The sequence below is a fragment of the Phoenix dactylifera genome, chromosome 7, assembly GCF_009389715.1.
Source record: "Phoenix dactylifera cultivar Barhee BC4 chromosome 7, palm_55x_up_171113_PBpolish2nd_filt_p, whole genome shotgun sequence".
NCBI lineage: Eukaryota > Viridiplantae > Streptophyta > Magnoliopsida > Arecales > Arecaceae > Phoenix > Phoenix dactylifera.
In genome coordinates, this window is record NC_052398.1 from 1,297,568 (window position 1) to 1,309,067 (window position 11,500).

General features: G+C 38.0%; 1 long non-coding RNA gene and 2 other non-coding genes across 13 annotated transcripts; all 3 read left to right on the forward strand.

The window, feature by feature from the left end:
* Positions 1-6: 6 nt before the first annotated feature.
* LOC103698986 lies at positions 7-9,953 on the forward strand. Of its 11 annotated transcripts, none has more exons than XR_005512392.1 (8): positions 7-2,597; positions 6,768-6,854; positions 6,933-6,990; positions 7,094-7,196; positions 7,291-7,322; positions 7,554-7,921; positions 9,354-9,423; positions 9,509-9,953. It is a non-coding gene; the product is annotated as an uncharacterized LOC103698986 (long non-coding RNA). The 11 variants fall into 11 exon arrangements; XR_005512395.1 differs by having other exon boundaries at positions 7,642-7,921; XR_005512394.1 differs by having other exon boundaries at positions 7,094-7,322; positions 7,642-7,921.
* Positions 3,884-4,085, forward strand: LOC113461776. The gene has a single exon (XR_003384052.2). It is a non-coding gene; the product is annotated as a small nucleolar RNA U3 (small nucleolar RNA).
* Positions 9,954-10,969: 1,016 nt separating the features above from the next.
* LOC113461382 lies at positions 10,970-11,174 on the forward strand. The gene has a single exon (XR_003383623.2). It is a non-coding gene; the product is annotated as a small nucleolar RNA U3 (small nucleolar RNA).
* The last annotated feature ends 326 nt before the right edge of the window (positions 11,175-11,500 follow it).

The following is an 11,500-nucleotide window of genomic DNA, read 5'->3' on the forward strand; positions in this document are numbered from 1 at the left end:
ACTCTCTCAGTTCAATGCTGTGGATCTGATCAAATAAGTGTTAGTTAAGTGATCCACTCTCCATGTACTCATAGTGCTTTCACCATTTTATTGAAGCAGAATCCAAGAGAGCTTGACCAAGTTCTTCAACTGTACCAACTTCTGCCATGACTTGCTCCTCAGCTCTTTAGAGGACCTTAACTGCTACCATCGGATGTCCTCAACGGACTTCTCGATCGGTTCCATTTCAAATGTCGAGTCCTTGTGCATTGCAGATATCAGTTGTGTGGTTGTGATGGTGCTGCTGTCTATCTGCCTTGAAGCATTGATTGACTGCATTCTGATCTTATATATGGACACCCCTGACGGTCAGTATCGCCATCACAACTAGCCCGATGCCACCCACGGCTATCGTCGCTGTAAAAATTGACAAATTAGATCGTGAGAATTCAAAACATGGAAAAGGAGTTCTCATGGACTTCTTATTGAAATAGGGAGTTGGTTTGCTGATTGTGATAGCAGCCTTGCCAACAGTCAGGCCATCTGAACTTGATTAAGGGGGAGTGTTGCTTGGAGAACTTGTTTTGGCATATCTTTAGAAGTTGACATAGTGGGTTTGGATAGGCAACTTCTATTGGATCTGCTGTTGTGTTGCTAGAGATCCAACTGTTGAAGCTAAATTAAAATTCCATCTGGGCATTGGCCTATGATGATTAGAATGAATACATCTCTGAATCTTCATTTGTAATGATAACTTTGGAGAAAAATATGTATAGAAAAACTTGAAGTAATTTATTGAAGCAATAAATGGCATGGACATTAATTTAGATATAGTCCAGTTCGGAAGAACTAAGTTTTACTCCCACATAGAAGAGGTTTGCGGTTTCAGCATGGCAACCATGGTGTTAAAATGATTGGCTATATTATAGTTAGCTAATCTTGTAAGTTTGGCTCATTTTTATGGGATATCTCTTCTTTGTTTTCACCCTTCCAATTGGTTTCTTTTTTTTTCCCCTTTTCCCCCCTTCTTCTTCCTCTTTCATTGTCGCCTTCTTTGGGTCATTCATTTTTACCAAGATTTCCAACTTCAGTCCATGAAATTTGCTTTAAGTCCTCTGTAATGACACCCATCATAGCTCCATTACTTTTGGTGATTGCTTTTGGTGTTTGCGTCCCTCGATGCTTCATCACCTTTAATTATTAGAAGAAATTTGGGAACCACATTATAATTGACCTTCTTTAATCCTCATGGTACATGATCTGTGCAGACTCAATTCTAATCATTATTTCTTTAATTCTACTATCCCAACCCCAATAAATTCTTTAAGTATATATTTCTTGAACTGGATTGTTTTTAACACCCTTATCAATGGAGTTCTTATGTCGTGCATGAACCCTCTCTATTTCCCAATGCTGTCCTCCATACAACATTGCGAACCTTTACAATATCTTGCCAACTCAAATGCCTTAGCCTCATAACGTGCAGCAATTACTCAATTATAACTTGACCATTGATCTCCATCCATATCTATATATTCTTGATGTTGGAATAAATGTGAAAGACCTGAACCAAGTGAAAATTAGTGCAAAACCGCAGCATGGAAATGTATTCAACAATAACTAAGAAATTGATTTGGGAGCCTGGCCTTCTGTATTACTTTGTTACTCCAAACATATCATAATACTGCAAGTTAGAAGAAGATATTTTAGTTTGATATGCCATTTGGAAGCCTCATTACTCAGCAATTTATATTTCTCATGACAAGCACATTTCAAGAACTAGACTAATTTACTTGTTTGAACTTATCACTAACAAAATTTATAACTATTCTAAGTGAATAAGGAAGGTAGAGGGAGCAAAGCAGTTTCAGTAATTCAGTGCATGATAGTTGGTACCATAGCACCTGAAGCAGGAAGGATGGAGTTCCTTTCCAATTCTTATTGAAGTTTGATTGCTTACCAGCATGAAAAACACCTAAATTTGGAGCAACTTTTTCCATACTTATAAATTTTATATTCTCCAGATCCAGTATTAGTTTTTCATGTCCTTTATACCCATGAGGCACTGATTGACTTCTCTTTACCATGATGATGTGCTTGACATAGCTGACGTTGATTAGTGGACTTGTGTATTATCCACCTTGCTATGGTAATCCTTGTACACAAAATCTTCTTCTATTAACGTAATATTTATTGCTTTGATCTCAAAAAACTTGTTTTTCTTCAGAATAATCAGAGTAATCAAAAATGACTTTTCTTTCTAAAGCTTCTACTGATAATTGGAGGGTAAACTGCAAAGTGTAATCAGTGTGCTGTAAGCAAAGGTCATCACATGTATTTCTGTTGAATCTAATATCTACTTGCTCCCCTCACTTCATGACCTATGCAGGTGGATTACTTTCTAAGAAGAAAAAGTAGAAAAAGTAAAATGTCATGATTTATGCATGCTTCATGCCAGTAACTCTTCTTCTTCATCGATTTAAGGTTACGCAGTAAGTAGTTCAGTGATTCTTTGCTTTTATGTGCATTACAGAATTTTGCGTAACTCGCCAACTATAAAACTTACTCTTGGGCCAATTTATGCAGTAGCATATGTGATGAAAGATTATATGGTCCAGGTACGTACTTGGGGATCTGAAACTATCACGGCGAATCAACAAATCATTCACCTAACTTTGCCTTCTTAGAGTCCACCCTTTTCTTTGTTGCATAAGCATATCACATAAATTTTATTTTAGTTGATTCATAGATCCATCCCTTGATTTGAGCTTTGTTTTGCTCGGATTCCATGAATAGTTGTTAATATGGATTGAAGTCGTTTAGTTGGCGAGTTTTCCTCCGTTTCTTTTGACCAGCAATGGTTGCAACTCAAAATGGTAGATTGAAGAGGACATAAAAGCCAGTATGCTTTAGATACCTATGCAGGCGATATGAACTGGGTTTTGGTGAAATGACTAATAATCTCAAAGAAGAATCATGAGTGACTTGCAATTGCTTCCATTCTAAACCCAAACATATATCAAGTTTAGAGGGAAAAGAAAGGATGGACCATGGCCAGAGGCAACACTTAACGGCTCGGTCGGTGTCGCAGAAATCAAAGATACTTGCTAAATCTTCAAGTGCCCAAGCTAGAAGCTAATGCTTTTAGATCAAAGACTATGACTCATGATGGAAATATGAGATAATATAACTGCCTTTTCTCTCACCTAAAAACAAGATTGCGAAGCACATCTACTTTTTTGTTTTCAAAAATATTTAAAATTTAGAACGAAACATAGCCTAAATTTCTTGTTTGGAAAACACATCAAATCATAGTTACACTTCATTCCCCTTACCATTATGCAAGACTGCGATTTTGATATTATTTTGCTTCATGCTGCAAGCCAAGAACAAGCTTACCTAAGAGTATCTACACTTAACTTGACCCTATCCCGAATAAATATATAATAAAAATATTTATATTAATTCAATATTATCTCTAATAAATGCAATTTATATTTAGTCCATTTCCAACCTTCCTCTCGGGGTGAAGGTAATTACATATGTCAACACATTGGCCCACCTCGTTTAGCCGGTTTATCAAGTTTGGGCTATTCAAAAATCTTCCATGTGCTCACAGAGACACAGACAGAGAGAGAGGGAGGAAGAAAGAGATCACCTCTAGGGACTTTCAATGGTGTAGCCGAGGACTCAGACCAGAGTTCTCATAGTCGACGGTGCGTGAAGCTTGGGGTACAAAATCTAGGCTTTCAAGCCTGGCCCATTAGAAGTTGGTGCCCTAGATACAATAATTTTAGGGCTGCAACCTGGCCCAATTTCGGTCGAAGCACTAAATTTATAGTCTCATATCGGGTGCAGGAAAGAATTTTGTTAGCTAATATAATAGAGCTCAGGGTTTGCGGTCACAACCTTACTTGAACAGGATCTGTTCTATAGGCTCGTACAATCGTATCCAAAGGAGACGGGCAACTCAGTCTGGTGGATGACTCTTGACCTCAAGGCTAAAGCATGATTAATGGTAAGAAACCTTCGGAGTTCTTGCTATGGAGGATCGTTCTCGGACGATTTCGATCGCCTCGGATGGCCTTGAGGTTGTCTGACAGACTCCCCCTCTCTTTTTTCTTTTTGCTCGTCACAATTTTTGATCAATTCTTCTTCTTAGGTAAGCAATCTATAACTCCAATATTTTTCTTACTTTTGTTTATTTGTATAATATTTTTCTAAAAGATTCATGGTACATTGTATTTATGAAATCAGTTTTCTCCATGTATTCCAAATTCAGAAATCTATCGATTTAATTCGCTTATGCAGAGCTAGTGCGAGGCTTGATGTTCGTTGACTGACTTGCGGAAAATTTCTTTCTTTTCTTTCTTCTTTTTTCTTATTTTTGGGGAAACCCGCACGTTCTTTCATCGCCATGAGAAGATTACCATAATACTTTTAATGAGGAAGATGGCGGCTGAATTATGGCCAAAGATATGTGCACACTATTGCCCCATGTTCTATCTTAATGAAAATGCTCGTTGATTCATAGTTCCAAAATTTCAGCTGTTGTTTTCTGTGTTATATGATGCTTTCTATTGGCCATTTTATATGGGATGGTCATGAAAGAAGGAAATATAAAAATAGAGTTTATGGTAGGAAGGTGTTTGATATATGGTCTAGCAGAGTGACATAGAATGCAAATACTGGATGCGAACAAAGAACTTGTTTTTCACATGCCAAAATACCTTCCACAAAGTTTGAAGACTTGCAATCTCATGTGACTCTCTCAGTTCAATGCTGTGGATCTGATCAAATAAATGTTAGTTAAGTGATCCACTCTCCATGTACTCATAGTGCTTTCACCATTTTATTGAAGCAGAATCCAAGAGAGCCTGACCTAGTTCTTCAACTGTACCAACTTCTGCCATGAATTGCTCCTCAGCTCTTTGGAGGACCTTAACTGCTACCTTCGGATGTCCTCAACGGACTTCTCGATCGGTTCCATTTCAATTGTCGAGTCCTTGTGCATTGCAGATATCAGTTGTGGTTGTGATGGTGGTGCTGTCTATCTGCCTTGAAGCATTGATTGACTGCATTCTGATCTTATGGACACCCCTGATGGTCAGTATCGCCATCACAACTAGCCCGATGCCACCCACGGCTATCGTCGCTGTAAAAATTGACAAATTAGATCGTGAGAATTCAAAACATGGAAAAGGAGTTCTCATGGACTTCTTATTGAAATAGGGAGTTGGTTTGCTGATTGTGATAGCAGCCTTGCCAACAATCAGGCCATCTGAACTTGATTAAGGGGGAGTGTTGCTTGGAGAACTTGTTTTGGCATATCTTTAGAAGTTGACAGAGTGGGTTTGGAGAGGCAACTTCTATCGGATCTGCTGTTGTGTTGCTAGAGATCCAACTGTTGAAGCTAAATTAAAATTCCATCTGGGCATTAGCCTATGATGATTAGAATATAATACATCTCTGAATCTTCATTTGTAATGATAACTTTGGAGAAAAATATGGATAGAAAAACTTGAAGTAATTTATTGAAGCAATCATGGACATTGATTTAGATATAGTCCAGTTCGGAAGAACTAAGTTTTACTCCCACATAGAAGAGGTTTGCGGTTTCAGCATGGCAACCATGGATTTAAAATGATTGGCTATATTATAGTCAGCTAATCTTGTAAGTTTGGCTCATTTTTATGGGATATATCTTCTTTGTTTTCCCCCTTCCAATTGGTTTCCTTTTTTTCACCCTTTTCCTCCCTTCTTCTTCCTCTTTCATTGTTGTCGCCTTCTTTGGGTCATTCTTTTTTACCAAGATTTCCAACCTCAGTCCACGAAATTTGCTTTAAGTCCTCTGTAATGACACCCATCATAGCTCCATTACTTTTGGTGTTCCCGTCCCTCAATGCTTCCGCACCTTTAATCATCAGAAGAAATTTGGAAACCTCATTATAATTGACCTTCTTTAATCCTCATGGTACATGATCTGTGCAAACTCAATTGTGATCATTATTTCTTTAATTCTACTATCCTGACCCCAAAAAATTCTGTAAGTATATATTTCTTGAACTGGCTTGTTTTTAACATCCTTATCAATGGAGTTTTTATGTCGTGCATGAACCCTTTCTATTTCCCAATGTTGTCCTCCATACAACATTGCGAACCTTTGCAATATCTTGCCAACTCAAACGCCTTTGCCTCACAACATGAAGCAATTACTCAGTTATAACTTGACCATAGATCTCCATCCATATCTATATATTCTTGATGTTGGAATAAATGTGATAGACCTGAACCAAGTGAAAATTAGTGTGAAACGACAGCAAGGAAATGTATTCAACAATAACTAAGAAATTGATTTGGTAGCCTGCCCTTCTGTATTTATTTGTTACCACAACCATATCATAATACTGCAATTTAGAAGAAGATATTTTAGTTTGATATGCCATTTGGAAGCCTCATTACTCAGCAATTAAGATTTCTCATGACAAGCACATTGCAGGAGCTAGCTAGGGTTTACTTGTTTGAACTTATATCACTAACAAAATTTATAACTATTCTAAGTAAATAAGGAATGTAGAGGGAACAAAACAGTTTCGGTAATTCAGTGCATGATAGTTGGTACCATAACACCTGAAGCAGGAAGGATGAAGTTCCTTGCCAATTCTTATTGAAGTTTGATTGCTTACCGGCATGGAAAACACCTAAATTTGGAGCAACTTTTTCCATACTTATAATATTTATATTCTCCAGATCCAGTATTAGTTTTTCATGTCCTTTATATCCATCAGGTGCTGATTGACTTCTCTTTACCATGATGATGTGCTCAACATAGCTGATGTTGATTAGTGGACCTGCGTATTATCCACCTTGCTATGGTAATCCTTGTACACAAAATCCTCTTCTATTAACGTAGTATTTATTGCTTTGATCTCAAAAAACTTGCTTTTCTTCAGAATAATCAGAGTATTCGAAAAAGACTTTTCTTTCAAAAGCTTCTGCTGATAATTGGAGGTAAACTGCAAAGTGTAATCAGTGTGCTGTAAGCAAAGGTCATCACATGTATTTCTGTTGAATCTAATATCTACTTGCTCCCCTCACTTCATGACCTTTGCAGGTGGATTACTTTCTAAGACGAAAAAGTAGAAAAAGTAAAATGTCATGATTTATGCATGCTTCATGCCAGTAACTCTTCTTCTTCATCGATTTAAGATTACGTAGTAAGTAATTCAGTGATTCTTTGCGTTTATGTGCATTACAGAATTTTGCGCAACTAGCCAACTATAGAACTTACTCTTGTGCCAATTTATGCAGTAGCATATGTGATGAAAGATTATATGGTCCAGGTATGTACTTGGGGATCTGAAACTATCACCGCGAATCAAGAAATCATTCACCTAACTTCACCTTCTTAGAGTCCACCCTTAACTTTTTTTCATAAGCATATCACATAAATTTTATTTCAGTTGATTCATAGATCCATCCCTTGATTTGAGCATTGTTTTGCTTGGATTCCATGAATAGTCGTTAATATGGATTGAAGTCGTTTTGAGGTTTCCTCGGTTTCTTTTGACCAGCAATGGTTGCAACTCAGAATGCTAGAGTGAAGAGGAGATAAAAGCCAGTATGCTTGAGATAAAATTTCTCTCACCTAAATCTTGACAGGGACTGCGAACTACAGCAGTTGAAGACAAGGATTCTATTCCACAGTTTCTTCTGTTTCTGGACAAAATCAAAATAACAAAACGCTCCAAGCGAGCAGCCTCCCTTTTTGGGCGCAAAACAAGGCTCTTGATGAAGATCAGACAAAGGTTTGAGGTGAAATGGAAAAGGAAGCCAAATTTGAGCTTAATAGCGTTCAGATACAGCGTCAGATTTCCCTAATCCCCGGTTGCTGAGCGATCTTGCAACAGGACTCTCTGCATAGGACATTTAGCTATATCAAGTATGTGATGGCTTCCATTAATATTTTTTGAAAAAGCTAATTTTTTAAATATACTTTGTATGCAATTTCTCAACCACTCTAACAAACTTTATTAACAATGAGGGATGTTAATGCCCATCAATATCCATTCAATTTACATTCCAACAGTAGAATATGGTGTACATGGTTCAGAAAGCAATGAGAGATTAATTGGCAGAAATTTTCAAAATAAGTTGCTGCCTTTCAAATAATTTATGAGAATAAAGGCATTTTATTGCAAAATGAGTGCAACAGTATTCATGATTGTGCTGCTTGGATTGTATCTAAACCTCACCCAAGATCCGGATCATGAACTAGTTATTGTGATTTTGGTTATAGAGGCATATCTGGTTCGTAAAGCTTATCCTTGTTCTTGCAAGTCCTACCATCACTTCTTAAACCTCTGCCCCTTGATCACTCCAGACTGGCTCATTTTATGAGATTGGGATCTTCCATTCCAATGATCGGGTTGTTGGCTCCTTAACTTTTGGAATTGCATGTGAGGGTCCTTGATAACCTATGTGCTGATCTAATATATGATTACAGTTGCTGAAGCATTTGGTTATCAGATTTTATGGATCTTATGTAATCTTCTAGATTGTTATCTTTTGATACATATGCTGTAACAAGACATTAGCCTCAGCTTGCTTGACTAGCGTTTTTCCTGTTTGGTGTTTGCTTTTTTGGCTTCGACCTTGGTTTCGAAACCTCTTTCTGCTGTTCTTTATCCTCATAGTACTTCCTACCATGAGGTTTTCATTCTTATCTTGGATAGGCATTCATTTGAAATTCAACCAATCTGGGGGACTCTAGTAATGAAATTCCTATCCTATCCAAGGGGATTATTAAGGTTCCTGCATGAACATTCTTGGTTGCTTGTCCGTATATGCCTAGGTGTCTGATCTTCTGGCTTGAAAAGCAAGGTGTCTGTGTTGCATAGGTGTCCGATCTTCTGTCCTAGCTTTCCTGCGTGACATTACTAGGTAGGTCTAGTTGTTTGCTAGGATGTCCATGCTGCAATGTGCCATGAATTCTTCATCTATTTTTATAATGGCGAAACTTAACTGCTGGTTTGTGTCTGCAATCGTACAACTTTTACTACGCAGACCACACCGCGTAATAGCATCTGACCTTCAGCTACTTTTAAATGGTGAGAACCTATCTCCCAGCTGTGTCTGACCATCCTAGATTTGCCCAGGTTTGTATTGCATGGTTGCACTTCTGTTATGATTGAACATTAGTTGCATGGCTTTTCATTCATGTATTACTTAGGATTGTACATCTCCTGTAGTTGATTGGAGGTTTGGTGTTATGGACTCAACTAAGCTTGATCCCAAACTAAGTGGGTTCGGCATTCGGTATTATGCACTGCAGCCTAGATGGCTGAGAATTACCAAAATTCATTTTGTTGCAGATGGAAGGTGGCAAAGGTGGTAAACCAAAAGAACTCACCAGCAAAGGGCAGGCCGTCTAATATGTTAATAGTAAGATAAATCCTCCATCTCTCTTTCATTATTTCTTCCATTTTCCTTCTTATTTCAGAATCCAGTATCTCTTATTATTGTGCAGCATGTTGCGCGGCTTACTGATGTGTGATTGTAACAATAGAATATCTATATCATTGGTGCCATTTGTATGAGTATGCCGAGGCATCGAAGGGGTCTCCATTCATGACCACCACCTAGTTTTAACACATCATCCAGCAGTGCCAATTATATTGCAGCGGTCCAATTGAGGTGTAAATGTTTGACAAACAGGACTGCTATCGTCTCATTGGTGGTCACCTGTCAAGCGTTTTTTTTTTCTTATGCTCCATGGGAGCTGGTGTATCTTGACAAACAGGACTGCTATCGTCTCATTTGTGGTCGCCTGTCAAGCGTTTTTTTTTTTCTTATGCTCCATGGGAGCTGGTGTATCTTTGTTCTGAGTTTTGTTTTGAACTGTTAAGGCATCATTAATCACCTGTCAACGAGGCTATTCGATGGAAATTTTTATGTGGACGCTAGATCAGCCATTTCGGTTGTTTGGTGAGAAGACCCCAGCTCTTATGCGAGCCTCTCTGTTTAAACGTCCCTTCACCTTTATGACCGTCATTTATCGTCAGCCGAACCATCCTTCTGTTAAGAATCAGAAGTCATAGCGAATTTGAAAACATGAGGGGATTGGTTTCTGTTTAGTATCCGCTGGATGTCACCTGCTTTTGGTTCTTTACATGCGTTTGCAAGTGCTTACGTATTCTTTTGGCAGCAAGGTCATGTTAAATTTTAGTTTTGTTTGGTGGCAGATGGTGGTGGTGGCTACAAATGATTTTAGTTTTTCAAAAAGCTTTAGAAACATGATATTCTGGCTTCCCAAATTTTTAGAAACTAAAAAAATTTCAGAAAACTAGAAACAAGATTGCGAATTGCATTGATTTTTTTGTTCTAAAAAATATTAAAAATTTAGAATCGGAAGTAATGTGGAACATAGCCTAAATTTTTTGTTTGAAAAAAAAATCAAATCAAAGTTACACTTCATTCCTCTTGCCATTATGCAAGACTACGATTTTAAGCCATGAACAAGCTTACTTGACAGTATCTACATTTAACTTGACCCTACCCAGAATAAATATATAATAAAAATATTTTTATTAATTCAATATTATCTCTAAGAATAAATACAATTTATATTTAGTCTATTTTCTAACCTTTCTCTCGAGGTGAAGGTAATTACGTATGTCAACATGTTGGCCCACCTCGTTTAGCCAGTTTATCAATTTCATGTGCTCACACAGTGACCTGTCACCTCCTGGGACTTTTTTGGGTCCAGCCGATTTCGGCTCAGACCAGGGTTCCCGTAGTTGACGGTGAGTCAAGCTTGGGCTGCAAAATCTAGGCTTTCAGGACTGGCCCAGTAGAAGTTGGTGTCCAAGAGACAATGCAAGGCCTACAGCCTAACCCAAATTCGGTCGAAGCGCTAGATTTATAGTCCCACATCGACTGCTAGAAAGGATTTTATTAGTTAATCCATCAGAGCTCGTGGTTCTCGGCCACGACCTTTCTTGAACAGGATCTGTTCTATAGGCTCGTACAACTGTATCCTTGACTGCAAAGGAGACATGCAACTCAGTCTGGCGGATGATTCTTGACCTTAAGGCTAGATCGTGATTAATGGTAAGAATCCTTCGGAGTTCTTGCTGTAGAGGATCGTTCTCACACGATTTCGAACGCCTGGGATCAATTCTTGTTCCCAGGTAAGCAATATATAACTCTTATTTATGCGGTAGCATATGTGATGAAAGATTTTATGGTCCAGGTACGTACTTGGGGATCTGAAACTATCACGGCGAATCAAGAAATCATTCACCTAACTTTGCCTTCTTAGAGTCCACCCTTTTCTTTGTTGCATAAGCATATCACATAAATTTTATTTCAGTTGATTCATAGATCCATCCTTTGATTCCATGAATAGTTTTTAATATGCATTGAAGCCGTTTAGTTGGCGAGGTTTCCTCCGTTTTTTTGACCAGAAATGGTTGCAACTCAGAATGGTAGATTGAAGAGGAGATAAAAGCCAGCATGT